General features: G+C 36.2%; 1 protein-coding gene across 2 annotated transcripts in view; it reads left to right on the top strand.

Annotated features, from left to right (window-relative positions):
• Nucleotides 1-18,069, top strand: part of SYT1 (synaptotagmin 1) — a 547,301-nt gene that overhangs the window by 212,917 nt on the left and 316,315 nt on the right. The window lies entirely within an intron of this gene.

The raw sequence follows: 18,069 nt of genomic DNA on the forward strand, positions 1-18,069 counted from the left end.
AAACCATCAATATCAACTGCACCTTCATGCTCAGTGATGTAAAAAGGCAGAGGGAGAAAGTCAAGATATGAACACCGGATCCTAGACTTGAAATATTCACTTAAACTTCCCAATTCCTTATCTTAGTGTCTATCCACCCCAGGACCACAGTTCCCTGGGCTGCAAAGACTCAGAGAATATGCACACACGCTAAGCCAGAACTGATGTAGAATATGTCGTGTACCTCCACATTTCAGGGTTGAGTATAATCACTTGGCATTATCATTTCTATACGGTTATGTGCTAAGTGTACACCCGTGCAGCAAGCCTGAAAGAGGAAGACAGGAGCACAGATCATGCCTAGAGCCCCTGCCATGCTTTAGATTTTGTTCTTATTAATTGGAGTTGTAGCTGCAAAAAACCAGGCCAGAAATGACCTTTGATTATTTTATGAAACCCAAACACACTTGTCAAACCCAACCATGCAAAACGGCACAAATTAAGTCAACTTTCACTCTGGTTTCGTGCCAAATGGAATGAAGCCTCTGGTGGGTTGGACAGCTCTATTTCCTGCTTTCAATTTCAGAGAGTCCAATTAGTAAATCAAACTTTCAAAGGCTGTCTAAAATAATTAATTAGGTCATAATTACTCAGAAGCATATTTTATAGTGTACTCTAATCTAGTATCTGGTTTAAATGCTTGAAAAGGGTATCAATTTCATTATTAAAGAATTAATTATAATTGGGCCTAATCCTTTGGTGATAGAGGTTGAAAAAAAGATACTCTAGGGATAAACTGTTCACATATGTGAAGTAGATAAATTCTTCCAGAACTCAAGAGCTAGTTGAGTTCTAGAATTATTTGCTTCTTCCTTTGTTAAAACCTTACAGACTTTTCCCAACAAATAAATGCCTCATAGGAAAAAAGGGCCCTCTGTCTGAAAGTATTTATGATGTTTGGACAACTCATCTTCCTCCTACTCGGTCCCAAACATCTTCAGTAATTAACATATTTGTGAGGGTTCATGAGTATTAAAACACCATTTTAGGGGCACCTGGATGGCTCAGTGGGTTAAGCCGCTGCCTTCGGCTCAGGTTATTATCTCAGGGTCCTGGGATCGAGTCCCGCATCGGGCTCTCTGCTCAGCAGGGAGCCTGCTTCCCTCTCTCTCTCTGCCTGCCTCTCCATCTACTTGTGATTTCTCTCTGTCAAATAAATACATAAAATCTTAAAAAAAAAAAAAACATTTTAAAAAAATGTTCTTCTTTCATTTCAATAATATGAAAATGTATATATTTTACCATTTATAAATATAAAACAGTTAACGATGTCTCAAGCTACAACCCCTCAGCTCTCCTTGAGGAATCCTCAAAGATGTTTTCTGAGATGGGGGGGCGGATTTGCCTGCACATGACACGTGCTTATAGAACTGTGTCTTGCATGGCCAAAGAATATTCCTTGGGGACTCTTGAATATTTTCCATTAATTCTTCAAATCCCAGGTTGTATTTATTTATTTTCACAAGCATGTTCAAGACCCACATGTTACAACATCAAGAGGTGTAAAGAAACTTCTAGTCATGAACTCTTGAGATTGAGCTGTATCACTATTCATCACGGGAAATTTTGTTTGGCCAACCAACCATCAGGAACCAGTGTAAGCATCTGAAACAAGAGTAGTTATTTGGTTAAATGATTCTTAGAGAAGATAACTCTTGATGTTTTATGCATTTAATATTATTATTACTTAATTTTACCCAGACTGCTGAGTTCTCTTTTATATATTATTATTTGCTCCTGGTTTACATACATTTTAATGAGTTCCCTGAAGCCTGCTGTGATAGTATCTTTGTCCCTTTCATGTGCTAGTACAGTATGCTTTTATTTGACAAATAGCTTTTTTCAACTGACATTTTAATGCCAGATTCACAAGAAATCAAGCAGAAATGCTAAATACAATTTGTTTTGTCAGTGAGGTAGGGTTCTAAAGAGATTTCCATCAGAAAAGCTATATAAAAGGGATAATAAATGAAAGATGGAAAAATATAGACAAATACCTTACATCTTAATACTTACACAAGATAGCATAACTTATTACCAGTTGAGAATAGAAAAAAATATTCTTTTGAAGACAACATTATATCATCCTTGAGAGACTAATTCTTAACTTTATTAAGATTCAATAATAGAAATTCTCTCTGCAAATTATCCTAAAACTTCTCATTTGTAGTGACTGCTTTTTAGGTGTGTATTCTGTTTCTAAATGTTACTATTTTTAATATAGTGCTTCTTAAGTTAAATGAAGGACTAATTTTCCCCAATCTTCTTTTTCATGAGCTAGGAAGGAGAATGCCAAGGGGAGAAATGTTACCCTATCTTTAAGCTTATACTTATTTCTTTTTAATGTTTCTTTTAGGGCCTAGCAAATTAGAGAAAAACTCAGCGTATCATAAATAGTAGTAACACATGAGATCAGTATAGCTTACCTGTACCTATACATGCCAGAGAGAAGATATACATATGGGCAATTTCAATACCTTTCCTGTCTATTTAAGCAAGCGAAGATTGTAAAACCAAAGCTATCGACTGCAAGAAATCAAAGAGAGCTAATAATTATAGTTTTATGGGTAAATTGTTAGAGTGTTTCTCAGAAGAAAGAGAAAAAGGGAGGCAGATGCTCACCTATAAATGGCCATGAGTCATGTGAAACCAAGAACACAGGTACTGTACCCGCTAAGGGCTTCACTACAATTTAAACCACAGCAGAAAAAACAAACAAACAAACAAAAATGAAACAAAACAAAAAACCTTACATCCGTAAGTAGACAAGGTAATCAAGAATATTGTTCAGGTACTGTTTCATCTAGTTTATTAGGCTTCACGAAATACATGATATGCATAACTAAAACCATCATGCTGACTTACTTTCTTATTTAAAATGCATTCTTGAAAAATTAAGAAACCTTTCATATTCTTTTAATGTTTATACACATTTCTATTTTTCTACAATGGTGTCTGATTATTGAGACTGATTTTTTTTTCTTTTTTTAATATTTTATATATGGAGTTATAACATTAATTTTAGTAGTAATTAAAAATTGACATGAAAATATAAAAAGCAACCTAAAAACTCCCGTTCTAAAGGATGATGGCCACTAAATACCACTTGTACTGCAATTTGACTAACAAAAAAATATACAAGTATATCTGACAATGAATACATGATCAGTACAAACTCCGGATAGACTCAGATGTTAAAATTCCTTTCTGGAACTCCATCCTCTTGGCAAACATGAGTATTGTGTAACTCAATGCTTTAATTGGAGAAAAGTGCTCGAGTAAAAGGATAATTTTTACTTTCATCTCTTTCCAACAATGTATGTGTTCCTATTTTGATATGCAAAATGGAAAAAAATTGAATAGAATTAAGTATCTCATTGTCCAACAGACTGGATAAATAATAAGAAAATAAATACAAAAAGATGTTCAAATATAACCTTGAACATAATGCTTTGGAAGGTTGTAAGAATTTTCAAAATGCCTTCCATTTTCATCCTCTTCAATTTTTCAAAAGCTACTTAAGATATCATAGATAAATAATAATGCTTCCATTATAATGACAGCTTATCTTTTGAAAGCTGTTTATCACCAATTCCTGCTATTTATATAATGGACCTACCAATATACAGAGTGAAAGACATACAAACTGACCAAGACAGACTTAGGAAACAAAGTGCACATCCGTGCAAGAATAGCAATTTGTCTAGTTTTAGGATTTTTGTCTTCAGAATGTTTTATGGGCTGCAAGATATTCTAATGACACTGAGAGATCATTTGCTCTTATCATCAGTTTATGGAAAAGAAAGTGATGGCTAAGTAATGTGCCCGAGGCTAAAGAAAGTCGGATGGGGATTTTCTGCCTTAAGTTTTCAGTCCAATTGATTATTGGCATGGCACTTTTTCTTTTAGGAATGTGGCATCGTTTTGTTTTTGCAAATCTATACTCAGGGCTATACTTGTACTTGAGATTACACTTCTATTTTAAAATTCCTATTTCCATCACCAACAGTTTTTTTGAAAGTTTTTCTACTTTTTTTTTTTCAAACTTGATTTTATTCCAAAAACTTAAGCTAGAAAGTACTAAAAACTGCTTGGTCATGTTTAAATTAGGCAAAACTTGACAGAAATAGCAACTGCAAGTGGTAGAAAATTCTTCAAGCCCTAGGTCCTAACTCAGACCTAGGTTTCCCCCAAAGCAGAGTCTGAATGTGAGAAGAGAATTTTGACTTTAAAAAGTGAGGATGTGTAGAGAAAAGAGAACAAGTGGCTTGAAATTCTGACCCTCCCTTTTGAAGAAACTACATCTGAACTAGAAAAACAACATCAAAATAGAGGGGATTTGGTCTGTTATGTTGGTGTTTGAAAATACTCTTCTTCAATACATTACTGCTAACATAGGAGAAACCTTTGTGAATCAATTCCAGTTTATTTTAAAAATAATTTATTGATGAATTCACAACATTTTATTACTATCTTCTAGGCCAGACACCATTATGAGCACTGACGTTACAATAATAAATTATATGGACCTTGCCCTTAAGAAGCTCAGTCAGTCTAAGAGAGATGAAGAGAAGAAAAGAAAAAGAAATAGAGTCTAATAAATTTGGGTTATGAGAGTACAAAGGAGGAAGAAGTGACTTTTGTAGACATTAAACATTTTAGATTGGAAAACTCAATCCTGAAGAATGAATGTTTGTTAAATACCTAGTTCTTTCCCCGTATACCATAACAGATTATCACAAATTTGGATGGCTTAAAACAACAGCTTTGTTCTCTCATAGTTCTGGAGGGTGAAAATCCAAAATCAGTTTGTTGAGTTGAGCCATGCACCCTGTGAACATGTTAGGGAGGGACCCTACCTTGCGTCTTCCAGTTTCTGGAATCCGGGCATTCCTTGCTTTGTGACTGCAGAACTCCAATATCAGCCTCTGCCTGCACAGGCAGCTCTCCCTCTGTGTTTGTTTCTCCTTTCTTCTTCTATTAAAGATACCACTCCTACTGGATTTAGGGTCCATTCTACTCCAGTATGGCCTCGCATTAACTTAGTCACAACTGCAAAGACCCTATTCTCAAATAAAGTCACATTTACAGGTATGGGGGGGGGGGGGCAGGGGTTAGGACTTCAACATGGCTTTTCAGAGGAGACAATTCAACACACAATACCATTAGGTAGGTGCTCATTAAAACACCAGATTCTTGTCCTTCTTGGTTTAAAAAGTAATAATGGTTTAATTTAAAAATCATACAATAAAATAATTCATCATAAGTTTTTACAGTTCAGTTCTTTATATATAGGCTTTTATATATTCAGCTCTCAGTTTTTCATTATCTTTAGCATTTGTTCTTCTGTCTTTAAATAATAAAAAGATTATCTTCTCTGAACAAGGGAAAAAAGATAAACTAGATTTAACCATCCATTAAAGATAAGGATGGGGCACTTGGGTGGCTCAGTGGGTTAAGCTTATGCCTTTGGCTCAGGCCATGACCCCAGGGCCCTGGAACTGAGCCTCACATTGGGCTCTCTGCTCAGTGGGGAGTCTGCTTCTCTCTCTCCCTCTCTCATTCTTGCTCTCTCTCAAGTAAAAAAACAAAATTTTAAAAAAAGAGCACTGGCCCTTAAAACACAGCATCACTTCCCCTAGTAATTTGTTTAAAGAGGTAAACAAATGAAATGGGATGATGAAATCTTGCCCACAGCGGAAGAAGGATCTTTTGGAATTATGAATTCATATCAAATCATTTTTAATAATTTTCTGGAATAACCTCAATGGCAACAATTTGAATGTAATAAAATTTGAAATTTTTAAAATAAGAGGACACATGAGCAGGAATGTTTACTTAAGATTGACAAATTTTATCTGTAATACATGTACAATGTATTATATTTAAAAATGCATGCACAACCTAAAAATAGACTATTTTATAATAGATTTTCCTATAGTTCTAAGAATGCATGAATTGTACCCAAAAATATTTTCAACTTTTTGCTTCCTTTAGTTGAATGTTACAAATTAATTCTATTCAAAAAATACCAAACTATATGCCAGATCCTACAGAGATATTTTCCATGACATTGTGAAGTATATTATTACCATAAGTGCTATATCTGTATAAATACAGTCCCTAAGAAAATTTACCGAGATCAGAATTGTGAGACAGAACGGATATTTCAGGAAAGTGGAATGATAAATTCCTTCATTCAACAAATATATGTGGAAAGTCTGCTGTATGCCAGACACTGGTCAAGGCACTGGAACACAATGGTAAACAGTGCTCCAAGTTCCTGCCTTTGAGTAACTTAAGTTCAGGTGGGCAGGGGAACTAACACTAGATAAAATACTGGATGCCCTGTTAAAACCTGAATTCTAGGCAAACAACATGTATGGTTTTGACATAAGTACATTCAACACAGTATTTGGGACACACTTGAATAATTATACAATGAACAAGCTTTCAGCATAAGTAATGACAAGTAGTAATATTTTAGTGTAAGTACATCTGATGCAATATTTAGGACACACTTATACTACATAGTGGTTTTTTTTGCTCATCCAAAATTCAAACTTAACTCTGTGCTCTGTATTCAATATGATGATACAAAGATGGGTTCGACAGAAAACAAATGCACGATAAAGGAGTATGCCGTGGTGATAAGTGCTATGTAGGAAAATAAAGTAGGCCTGGCAGAATTGGGAAGGCAAGAGTGCAGATTCACCATGACATAACACAGGTAAGACCTCTCCAAGAAGAGGCATTTGAGTAGAGGCCTAAAAGAATGAGGGTGTGTTCCATGCCACCGACTGGGGGAAGAGCTTTCCTGGCTAAGGAGACGGGTATATTCCTGAGGCAGTAGTATTACTGCAGGGGTTTCAGGGAACCAAGAGAGTCCAGAGTAGAGGGACCAGAGGAAAGGCAAAATTTTGTTGTACTTTCAGAACTTGTTATGAGCCAGAATTAATTTTTTGGCATTACTCAAAAGATAACCTTTAGTTGTGTGCCTGTCCATCTCTCTGTGCATCTCTGAGTCTTTGTCTTTTTCTCTGCTGCTCTGCCAATGCGCACACACACAGGGGTGTGGGGGGTGTGTGTGTGCATGTATCTTACTTATAAACTAAGCACAAAGTAATCTCTGCCGTGAGAAAAAATAATAAGCAACTTAATTAACCTGGGCCTTATTTACACTCTGTTGTCAATTTTGATCATTTATTTAACTAAAATGTTCTGCTTTCATTACAGTCATTAGCTTCCATCTATATATAATAACATATTCACATTCCATAAGTATGTTTGAGTTCCACACATTTTGTCTTTCGCAGCAGAGACTAAGACACAGGGAGTATTTTTTTTTAATGAAACCTCTAATCAAACCCTGTGGGTTGACGAGCAATTGGTTAACCTTCCAAATAACACCACAAATCGGGACCATAATGTCCACATTTGTTAAAATCATTCTTTGTTCTGAAAATCAGCCTCCATTTGGCATTCTGCCACACTGTCTACTGCCTAGCCCTTGCCCCGCCACCCTTCTCTCTACACAGCTGGGGTCTATGTGGTCTCAACACAGGGATGCAACCCTGTTCTCAATTTTAAACACCAGGGCTTTAAATAGCTCTAGATCCAGGGGATGCTTACACAGCATTCATGTTCAAGTTCTGCTTCCATCCTTGTGTCTAAATCTCTGGCTCAGTAGCTTCCCAAAACCACAACCCCTAGAAACATGGAACTCTACTTCTCTCTTGCCATTGACTCTTTTTTTTTTTTTTTTTTTTTCCATTGACTCTTTTCAAAACCCATTTCTTCTCTGATCTCTAGGCCTGACTGTTGAGATCATTTTACCTACTGATAAAACTTTCTGACTCAAATGTTTTGGATTAACAATCATTCTTCATCTCCGTGTTTTTGCTCACCCATGGCCTGGGACATCCCAAATCAACTTCTTAGGTTCCCACTGCAGAGTTTTCATTTAGATTTGTGTCCACGCTTCTTGACATAAGTCACGGTTTGCCCGATAGACTGAAATTTGTCAGAGCATGGGCATGGCCTGGCTCTTAGTGTGCTCAAAGCTCAATTTGTGAATGGGATTCCAGAAACTATCATCCCATCTGCCCTCATTGGATTTGGCGAGGCCAGGACACTTGGGCATAAGCTAGGCTTCTCCTTTTTTCCCCACTGATGGGACTGGTTGGACATTTCTCCTTACTTCTTACTTTCCAAAGAGTGAGAATGAAACAAAAATCATTACGTGTTTTACTCTGAATTCTCAAGTCAAAAGGATCGTTTGTCCCTGTAAGTAAACACCCATCTGTGACTAGGTCTCTAGATGAGACACATAATTGTCCTTCTTGCTGTGGGGAAGTGCTTCTGATGCTTTAATATTTATGTTCTAGATCTAAAATTTCTGCCTTTAGTTGTGTCCACCTAACCCCAAGCCTCATTTGCAAAAGGAGGATATTGAGGATAGTAACTATTTGATCTCCAAGGTCACCTACGCTCCTGGATTCTGTGGTGCCACATTCATCAAGCTTGGCAGATCCTCTTCTCTTTATAAAACTGAAGTCTATTGAATCAGACAGAGAACAAGAAAATGATGGCAGGCATGATCTTGTTCTATCGGGATTTCTATTGTCATTGTCATTTACTCATTTTTCAGAAAACCTTAAGAGGAAAAAATTAGGCAAATTAAAGATAAATATATATTAAATGATTATAAATCATAAATTATATCAGCTTTAAGAATAGAGAGAATATTCTAGAATTTTCTAAAAAGAAATCTAGTGACTTTTATATATTGTTATTTCTACGTGTCTGTTAATTCTTTACTGCTTTATTTGGGAGTACATACATAATTTTAAATTTTTCAAAATTAAGCAGATCAGAAGAAATGTAATTGTGATTCCTGTTCATCTGGTTTTGGGAGTTGATGTGTAAATCAGTGTGCATTTATTCCTAAGAATGTTAAATTTGAGGACTGTTTGTATCATAAACCTCACACTCCAGGACTGATTCTAAATTAATAATGTTTATGAGAGCTATATATAAGTGATGAATCATTAAATTATACTCCTAAATCCAATATTATACTATATGTTAACTAATTAGAATTTAAATTAAAACTTGTAGTTAATTAATTATTTAATTATGTTTAAAGAACAAGTTTGAAAATGAAGACTCATATAGTAACATTATCTGAGAGATCCCAAATAATTAGAATTACTGGTTTCAAAATGAATTGGGATGATTTCTTAATTTTCTGTATAAACACACCTAGTTTACCGGTGGGTTTATCTTTATACCCTCATTTGCAAGATTCCTCCTATTAATTCTTGAGGAAATCCTGACGAAGTGCAGATGCTTTAGGCAAGCCTCAGCCCAGCGGTGCAATGTGTTTGGAACGTCTTGCTATTACATACCCAGCAAGTTTTAGTCCTGCCTTCATTCCTCAATTTCTACCACAGAATTGACCAACCATGGAGCTTTTGCTTCAGGCTCCTGCTGGACCTGAACTTCCTTGGATAAAACATTGGCCTCATTTGGTTATTACCAGTTCCAATTCCAAAGAACAGCAGACTATTTGTTCCCACAGTATGGCCATGGAATTACCCCCTCTGCCCAGAGACATAAGACTGCATCCAATTAATTCTGACCTTGAACTACTGCTTGTCCTTCCACAAGGATGGCCAGCTCAGACCACTGGGTTCAACACCCATAGTAACCACACAGAGATTTGCCATTTTACACACAATAACCTCATGGCTAACTAGGTCTACTTTCCAATTTCCAGATTTTTGTCCATATCTCTCTCCATCACCTCTTGTTGCTGAAATAACACTCTGTCCTAAGGTTTCCAAATAGGAAGGGAAATTCCATAATTGTTTGGGTCATTCATGATAGACTTGGCATTCAATGGGGAAAAAAATTGAGATTGTTTATGAAAATTCCTCTTGTAAAATTAAATGATATTAAGCAAGGTACTGAGGTGATCAACCACGCAGTGCTTGCAAAGATAAATATAAATTATTTAAATAAAGACATAAACTTTGACAAACTTGTTTTTCCTGTGCTGTATGCTAAAGGGGACTATAAAAAGTTGAATGAAAATTGAAAATAATGTAACCTAAAAATAAGCATTGGGACATTCAATATCATAATATTAATATTTCTGGCCCTTTTAGAAATAATGAGCTCACTTGTAAAATCATGTGCTATTTCTCCCTAGTTTGGTAATTTTTTGCTTTTAAATTTCAAAACATTAAAAAGTACTATTCACATGTTTTTCTGGGTCATTTTCTGAAATAGTTTTGCACAACTTTATGTGTTAGCAGAAACAGAGGAACATATTTAGAATTAAAATTTGAGTATGTATTCTTAGCTTTTAGAACTGTTGCTTCCCACAAAAGATTTTTCCTAAAATTTCTGTAAGCTATCAACAGAACCATCAAAATGAGGAGGTCTACTTTCTGGTACTTACCGGTCACTGTCCATTTTGAACTTAAAATCCTATCATTTGAAGGGCAGAACAATGAAAAGAAAGAGCATGTTGACTTCAGAGTCAGGAGAGCAAGGAGCTGCCTCTCGTTTCTTCACTTACCTACCACTCTGTTCTCAGATCTTGCCCTCTCCAGCCCTAAAATTCTCTCATTTCTAAATGGTAAGATTATATCTTATTTATTCAAGGGTCAATGTGAGGACTAAAGTAGACAATATATGTAAATTACTTAGTTCAGTGCCTGACCTATAGTTGGAGCATAATAAAATTATTTAAAATAACACATAAATTTATGTATCTCTGGAAGAATTGAGGCAGACATTGATAATGCAATGCTTGAATCTAATTCTACTCATGCTTTTATTAAAAACCTTTTATATTTTCCACTATTTTTCAAATATTAATAAGCTGCCTTTTAAAGCTAGAACTCATGGCTGCTTTTTGAAGTGAATAAATATTCTGTAAGATTCTACCTTAAGCCAGAATCATTTTTTGTATTAATGTATATTCAGAAAAAATATATTCTTCCATATCCATCCTGTTTTAGATTTTCCAAAAGGTCTTGTACACATTGGCTTGCCCCTAGATGCTCATGAATACTTAAGCTACATGGGGTGACTTTATGGAGAGTCGATTGTACTCGAAGGCAAGTGAAAAATAAACTCAGCTGTATAAAGGAGTAGAATTAAAAAGTCATGTTAGTTCAAGTAAGAAGGTGGCACAGGATCCACCTAATAAATTCCTTTTTGACAGGGAACTAATTTAGGCTACGACCCAGAATCTCCAGCCCATTTAGTCCTTCTGGTGTTAAGATTCCCTACAAAAGTTCAAAAATCAAGAACAAATTTAAAAACATTCAGCATGCAATGACAGTAAAACAAGACATAGAAACCATTGCCACAGGCTGTAAAGAACATGAGAAGGGTATTACAATTGATTTCACCCTCTCCCTTTAACAGAGATTAATAGAGTAGTAATTTTTACTTTGATGTATAATCCATATTAAAGACACAGAGTGACTTAAATGGCTCCTGTGATGTATGGAACTTTCGATATATCAAAGGTCCCTGAATACAGGCACTAAAAATCCTAGAATCTGACAAAACAGTTGCCATGTATTTGTGGCATTATTTTGGGGTGATGTAGAATAGGAAGTTTAATCGAGCTTATTTTAAATTCCCATTAATACACATTACCATCTCATTTAAATTATGATCTCTATGCTACTGTTTGCATTAGCTACCTAGATGTTTTATATAGGTATTTCTAATGAAATTAAGGTAACAGAATAGGATGATAGAAATGTCATTTTCAGATATTTGAATTGCTCTGTTTTCTTTCTGAATTATGGAAATGTTCTCTATCAGCCACAAAACTGCTGAATATGTATATTATAATATAAACATAAAAATAAACAATATTATTTTGAAGTGGCACAATAATTTCAAATAACTATTTGCAACTGACATATACAGCAATGAAATATACTGAAGTGATAAAAGAGACTCTGGGTTTTAAGGTTGTACTGGGTGCTATAAACCTTGAACAGATCCAAAGACATGAAAAATGGGCCATCTGTCCTTTTTGCTGACTCAGTTAGAATATCTTAAAAATAAGATCAAGACTTTCAGATGGCTACTGATTGTAATGGATGAAGAGAACCTCAAATTCACAGTACAGTATTTTGTATCCCTCATATCTGAGTCACTGTTACAAAAGTAAAACCTTCACTTCTTCAAAAATACATCTCCTGCTCTTTCAATGAAATGAAGCATTTCAAAGACACTCATTTTAAATTTAACATTATATCATTGGGTCTTATGGGAAAATAGCCTGAGGATTTGGTATATAGGCATTTATCCATTTATATAACGTAATTATATTCAGACCCAAAAAAAGGGGAAATTATGCAAATTACTTATATATCTTGACATTATAACAAACATCTGGATATCCTGGGACACCTGTGTGTTTGACAACCACCAAACTCAATATGATTAACTGAGCATTTCATTTTTTAATCTAAATGATTTGGCAAAGAAGAAACAGATTTAATGATTATTAATTAACCTCCTGTCCAAGGAGAGTTCAAAATTTTCTATTGTGAAACATACAGAGAAGCTGTTCACTACACTAAAACTGTGTTGCCAAAGTCTGAATCTAAAAGCAATCACAACTGATACACATAAAAATACATATTCTTCTATCTTTGAGATAAAACAAATCACAAAAAGATGATGGAATTGAATATTTAGGTTTTATTTTATTTTATTTTTTTTTAAAGATTTTATTTATTTATTTGACAGAGATCAGAAGTAGGCAGAAAGGCAGGCAGAGAGAGAGGAGGAAGCAGGCTCCCTGCTGGGCAGAGAGCCCGATGTGGGGCTTGATCCCAGGACTCTGGGATCATGACCTGAGCCGAAGGCAGAGGCTTTAACCCACTGAGCCACCCAGGCGCCCCGAATATTTAGGTTTTAAATCCCAAGTGAATATCAGTATCACACTATCACAAATGCAAATTTGATGAGAAAGACTTGCATATAAACGAACAGCCACAACACCATGCAATATGTAAACTCTAAAATCCCGAAATTTAAGCTCCATTATCTTGAAGGCACTGGAATCTTAACAAAGGCACTGGAGCCTTTCGCTTGGTTGCCACAACTCCAGAGAGGCAACCTAGCAGCCGCAAGGATGCTTTTGACTAATGATATTGATCATTTCCATCATCAATACCTTGTCAAAATAGTTTAAGATGACAGGTCAGGCAATGTAGGAGTCTTGACAACAGACATAAAACTAGAAAGTGTCAACAGCCAAGATGTAGCTTAGTGGTAAGAATGAATTGAAGGGGACGCTGTTGGGACTGGGGAAGGGGTGTGTGGGGGAGGGGTGCAGAATCACTCTGTGGCTCCAGATGGTAAAGAGCTTTATATGTGGGCAGTGAGGCGGCTGGGTATGGTGGGAATGGACTATAATGAAACTGACTAAGTTTGGGACTGAAAAGATTTAAAAAAAAATAAAAAGAGATTGGAAGAATTATATATTATGCCAAAAGCAATCACGTATGTGCATATGTGTGTGGGTGTGTGTGCAAACCCTCACACATAACCAGTAACATTCTCCTCAACTTCCCCTCCCCCATTTCTTCTCCCCTTCCAGAGAAGGCCATATACCTGCAAACGTTTTAGAGCTTGTATATAAAATCTACAAAGAAAAATAAGTTTTATTACTACATTTTTTACGTATACAATATGGACACTGTATGTCCACATGTCGCATGCATTCACTTTTTGTCTAAGTTACATGTGAGATACCAAGTATCTGGTAATTGACCCCAGTTTCTCTTTTTATTCCATAGTTTCCTTTCCTTATCAAATTACCAGTTGCCTTCTATAATTTATTTCTCTGATATAACACATTCTCCATCAATGCAAGTACTTTTGCCAGCTCTCCTTGGGAGCTTCTAAGACCACAAACGACTGCTTTACCTTTGAATTCACCCTACTCTAAAGGAGTGTTTGTCATTATGAGCTTCTCATTTTCTGACATGACAGTTGACTGATTACGTGACTTTAAAACCTTAATTTCTTTGTATCTCAATTTTTTTCTACACCTGACATTAAAAAATTTACTTCTGAAACTGGTGGCCAAGAATAATAGTATAATAAGTTGGATCTCAAATGCTTGTATTTTAGAATGTTGACGCCGATTCAACATAGATTTGGCTGTGAAATATTGACTCCTCTGTAGGTCCTAAGAGATGAAGTCATATGGCCTTTTATCCCCACTTGTGTTCTACCCATACATCTGGTTTATTGTTTTTCACAAAAGGCTGAAGACCCCAAACTCCAAATCAACAATCTGCAAGAAATAACCTCAGTTAGCGTCACCAAACAGCACCCTCCATCACTCATGTGATGCTGGATTCTTGAAAGAAAGAGCACAGGCAGGAGCTTTTGTTTCATGAGTCAGGGAAGAAGCAGACCCCAGTAGAGGAGATGCCTGAAAGGAGTCTCCAGTGAATGTGGTAGATTCTGGGGAAAGTCTGGCCAGAGGGGTGGATGAGCGAAGCCCTCCCATAAAGTGGTCCTTGCTGGGTCTATCTGTCTCCCCTGTCCTTGAGCAGACTCCAGATGAAGGATTTCTTTTTTTTCATCAAGAAACAAAAAAGCAAAAAGCATAAAAGAAAGGATTGTTAAAAATAACTCCACTAGGATAAAGACTTAAATGAAGGTAAACTAAAAAAAAAAAAAAAAAAAAAAAAAAAGGCAGGACAAATCAAGTTTAAAAATATATATTTGGGAAAAAAAAGTAGAACAGAATGGAGGAAAAGGAGGCAGAAAGGTAGACATTTGAGGGGAAAAAAAGTTAGAATGCAGTGATATATCCAAAAATGTTAAAGCTCACTAATAACATCTGAAATATTAATTAGGAGAAATAACTTACAGTACACCAAGGTAGTAATAAAGATGTAAAAGATAAGACTCCTATCCTTTACCAGTTGAAGTATAAATTAGTACCACCACAGAGAACACCTTTCAAACACTTGTGAAATTTGAATATGCTCATGAGCTAGGACTCTGAAGTTTTACTACTAGATGAATTCCCTACTGAAACTGGCAAAACATTTCCCTAAGGAAGACGAAGAAGGATGCTCAGGTCTTCTCCCTCATTAAGAGTGAAACACAGCAGCAGCCTAATTATTCTTCAGCAGGGAAATGGCTAAACTCTGTTCACACAGTAGGATAATGAACCAAAATTAAAATAAACTGCATTTACATATATTGACCTGAATAGATTACAATATCCACGGTGATGTTTCAAAAGGAAGTTGAAAAAGGTATTACATGATTTAAAGCTGGAAAAGTGTATAAAATGTACTTATTTTAAAGGTTTTATTAAAGCTTTAAACCTAAAAAATAACCCTACAGCCACTGTTTATACAGATACCCAGGTTTAATAAAATATAACGTTCTACATAGACTTTTCGACTTCCTGAACGTGATCCCAGCTGAGAAGGAGAGAGCACTTGATCGTAGCCAAAAGGCCGAGAAGCGATGAGAGAAGGAGAGGGCAAGGGGCAGGAGAGGTTTGAGCTGTAGGCATACCATCTGATTTTGAGAGAGAGCTCCCTGAGGCAGAGATGTCTGCAGGTCAGCTTCTGCTTCATGGAATTGGACACTCTGTAATATTTTCATATTAATGAAATCACAATTGCTGTGGGGCAGATTTCACAAACTGGCATACCTGATGGCAAGAACAAAAAGGAGTGAGGTAGAACTGAAAGGCTGCCCATTAGAGGTGGCTTGGTGGTGTGCTTTGGGCTCAGCTGTGGAGGTAGTGTGCTCTGGGCTCAGCTGTGGAGGGATCCAGAGGCCACTGCTTACCTGACCTGCCTCATCGAGACAGTTATTTAACTTCTTGAAGATTCAGGTTTTTCCTCCGTAAAGTGGAGATGATTGTGGAAACGTTCTAGGATAGCATATATAAGACAATTAATTGGCACTGTGCCCAGAGTAAATGTTCCATAAACGTTGAACACATGGTCCACTCATTTATCAAGATATTATTAAAATTTCCAGGCTAAAAACATAATGTCTTCATGACATTATGGGCAAATGGAAAGACGTGGTAATCTAATAGCAAGCATTAATCGAACATCAACTAGGCACCAGCACTTCATATAATTTACCTATAATCCTCCAAATGACCACGCAACAGCAAGTCTGTCATCCTGAGTAAGGAGTCACAGGCCCTAAGAGGTTCAGGGTTTCGCCTCAATCTCTGAGCTTGTTCAAGTTGTGGGGCCTGGAATAAATCCCACATCTGACTCCTGAGTTCTTTTATTTACAGTGATATTCAGACTGGGCTCCCACAGACCATGGCAGCTTTTAAAAGCTTGAGAACTCTTCTACACCATGTTGCCTTTCTAAATACTACACGTGTTCTAAGGTTGAAAGGACAGCCAGTATGTAGCTTGATACCAGTGTAATACTTCAAATGAAATATAAAATGTAATGCAGGGAAAGATTAAGAAGAACAAAATCACTGAGACCGAAACATATCTAAATTTTTAACTGTTTTACAGTTGTGTATTGTAAAGGTATAGGTAATTTGGTATAGGTAAATAAGCTGATTGGATTTTATGTTATTGTTTTAATATGCACAGGGAAGTGGCTTTCAAATATATTTTGAGTCTTGACACTCCTTTATTCACTTGAAATTTTAATTGAAAGTCAAATATGTCAATCTGAGCCTGGAAAGGGAACTTTAAGCCCTCTACCTAAATCCTTGGAAATGTTTCAAGGAGCACTCTAGGACAACACAGAGATAACTTAGAAAAAAATTAGTGGACAAGATAAACTCTAAGTTAAAAAAAAATTAAGGAGAAAACTATGGGCCTTTAAATATGACCACATGGGTTTAGGTCCCAGGTCCAACACTTACTAGTTGCCTAACATTAACCAAATTACTTAACTGATAGAAAACTAGTCCCCTATAATCTACCTTGTAGAATTACTGTATTAACAAATGCATGTCAAGCACTTAGTAAAGAGGTCAGTAATGTCACCAACCACTTCCCACCACCACCATCGTTATGAAATTAATCAAATATGTGGGGGAAAAAAAAAAAAAACCCTAGCAGCTGCCTGTCACAAGATCTGTGTGAGAGTACATGTGTGTATACTAACCTGCAACATTTTTCCTACTTTTATGCCTAGACATAAAGCACATCAGACACTAAGAATAAACAATGCTATTAGATTCGATTAAAAGGAAATGAGGAATGCAGTAGCAATCTCAAAACACGGTGCTGAGAAATGACTATTTTCTGCAGGTTAGAATAAATATTGAGCGCATGGTATTTTTGTTAGAAACTTTCCTTCATCCTCAGTAGCTCCGTATCTGCTCTTCTGGATGTTTTCATGGTTGAAACATTCCCGGCCACACAGACATGTGAATTGCTCATTAAAAGTCCTCGTCACTGCCTTATAAAGATGAGTCTGACAGCTTTAGTTCTTGATGAACTCTATGTGTGTAGGCTTGCCCTGACTTTGGACAAGTTGGCCACTGAAGCAGAAAAATCACCGCCAGAGTTGTCAAATAACATCGGTGCAACGTGCCTTTCTGTGTGCCTCGCTGAGCAGCTTCCAATGACATCTGACGTGGGGTTTTCTCCCAAGGCCATGGCACGCTATGTGCAACAGAATCCAAGCTGAAAGACTAGTGCATGGCCGGGTATTCTTGGTAGGCCTCCAGGCATTCCACATTCACTCAAAAAATGCCTTCTTTCTATTTTAAATTAATCTTATATTTTCTCCCATCACCATTCTAATCCTCTTATGACCTTGTATTTTGACAGGCTTGAAATAGCCTGATAGGACTGAACTGAGGTATAAAAAACCCAAGTTACTACATGCAGGCTAACTGTACATTTAAAAAAGAACATTTAAAAAATTAATTAATTAATTAATCTAAAAAATAAACACACTACGATGGTCAGAAATGAACAAGAAAACAAAAACCAAGACTGCAGAGTT

The sequence above is a fragment of the Mustela lutreola genome, chromosome 8 (genome assembly GCF_030435805.1).
Source record: "Mustela lutreola isolate mMusLut2 chromosome 8, mMusLut2.pri, whole genome shotgun sequence".
Classification (NCBI taxonomy): domain Eukaryota; kingdom Metazoa; phylum Chordata; class Mammalia; order Carnivora; family Mustelidae; genus Mustela; species Mustela lutreola.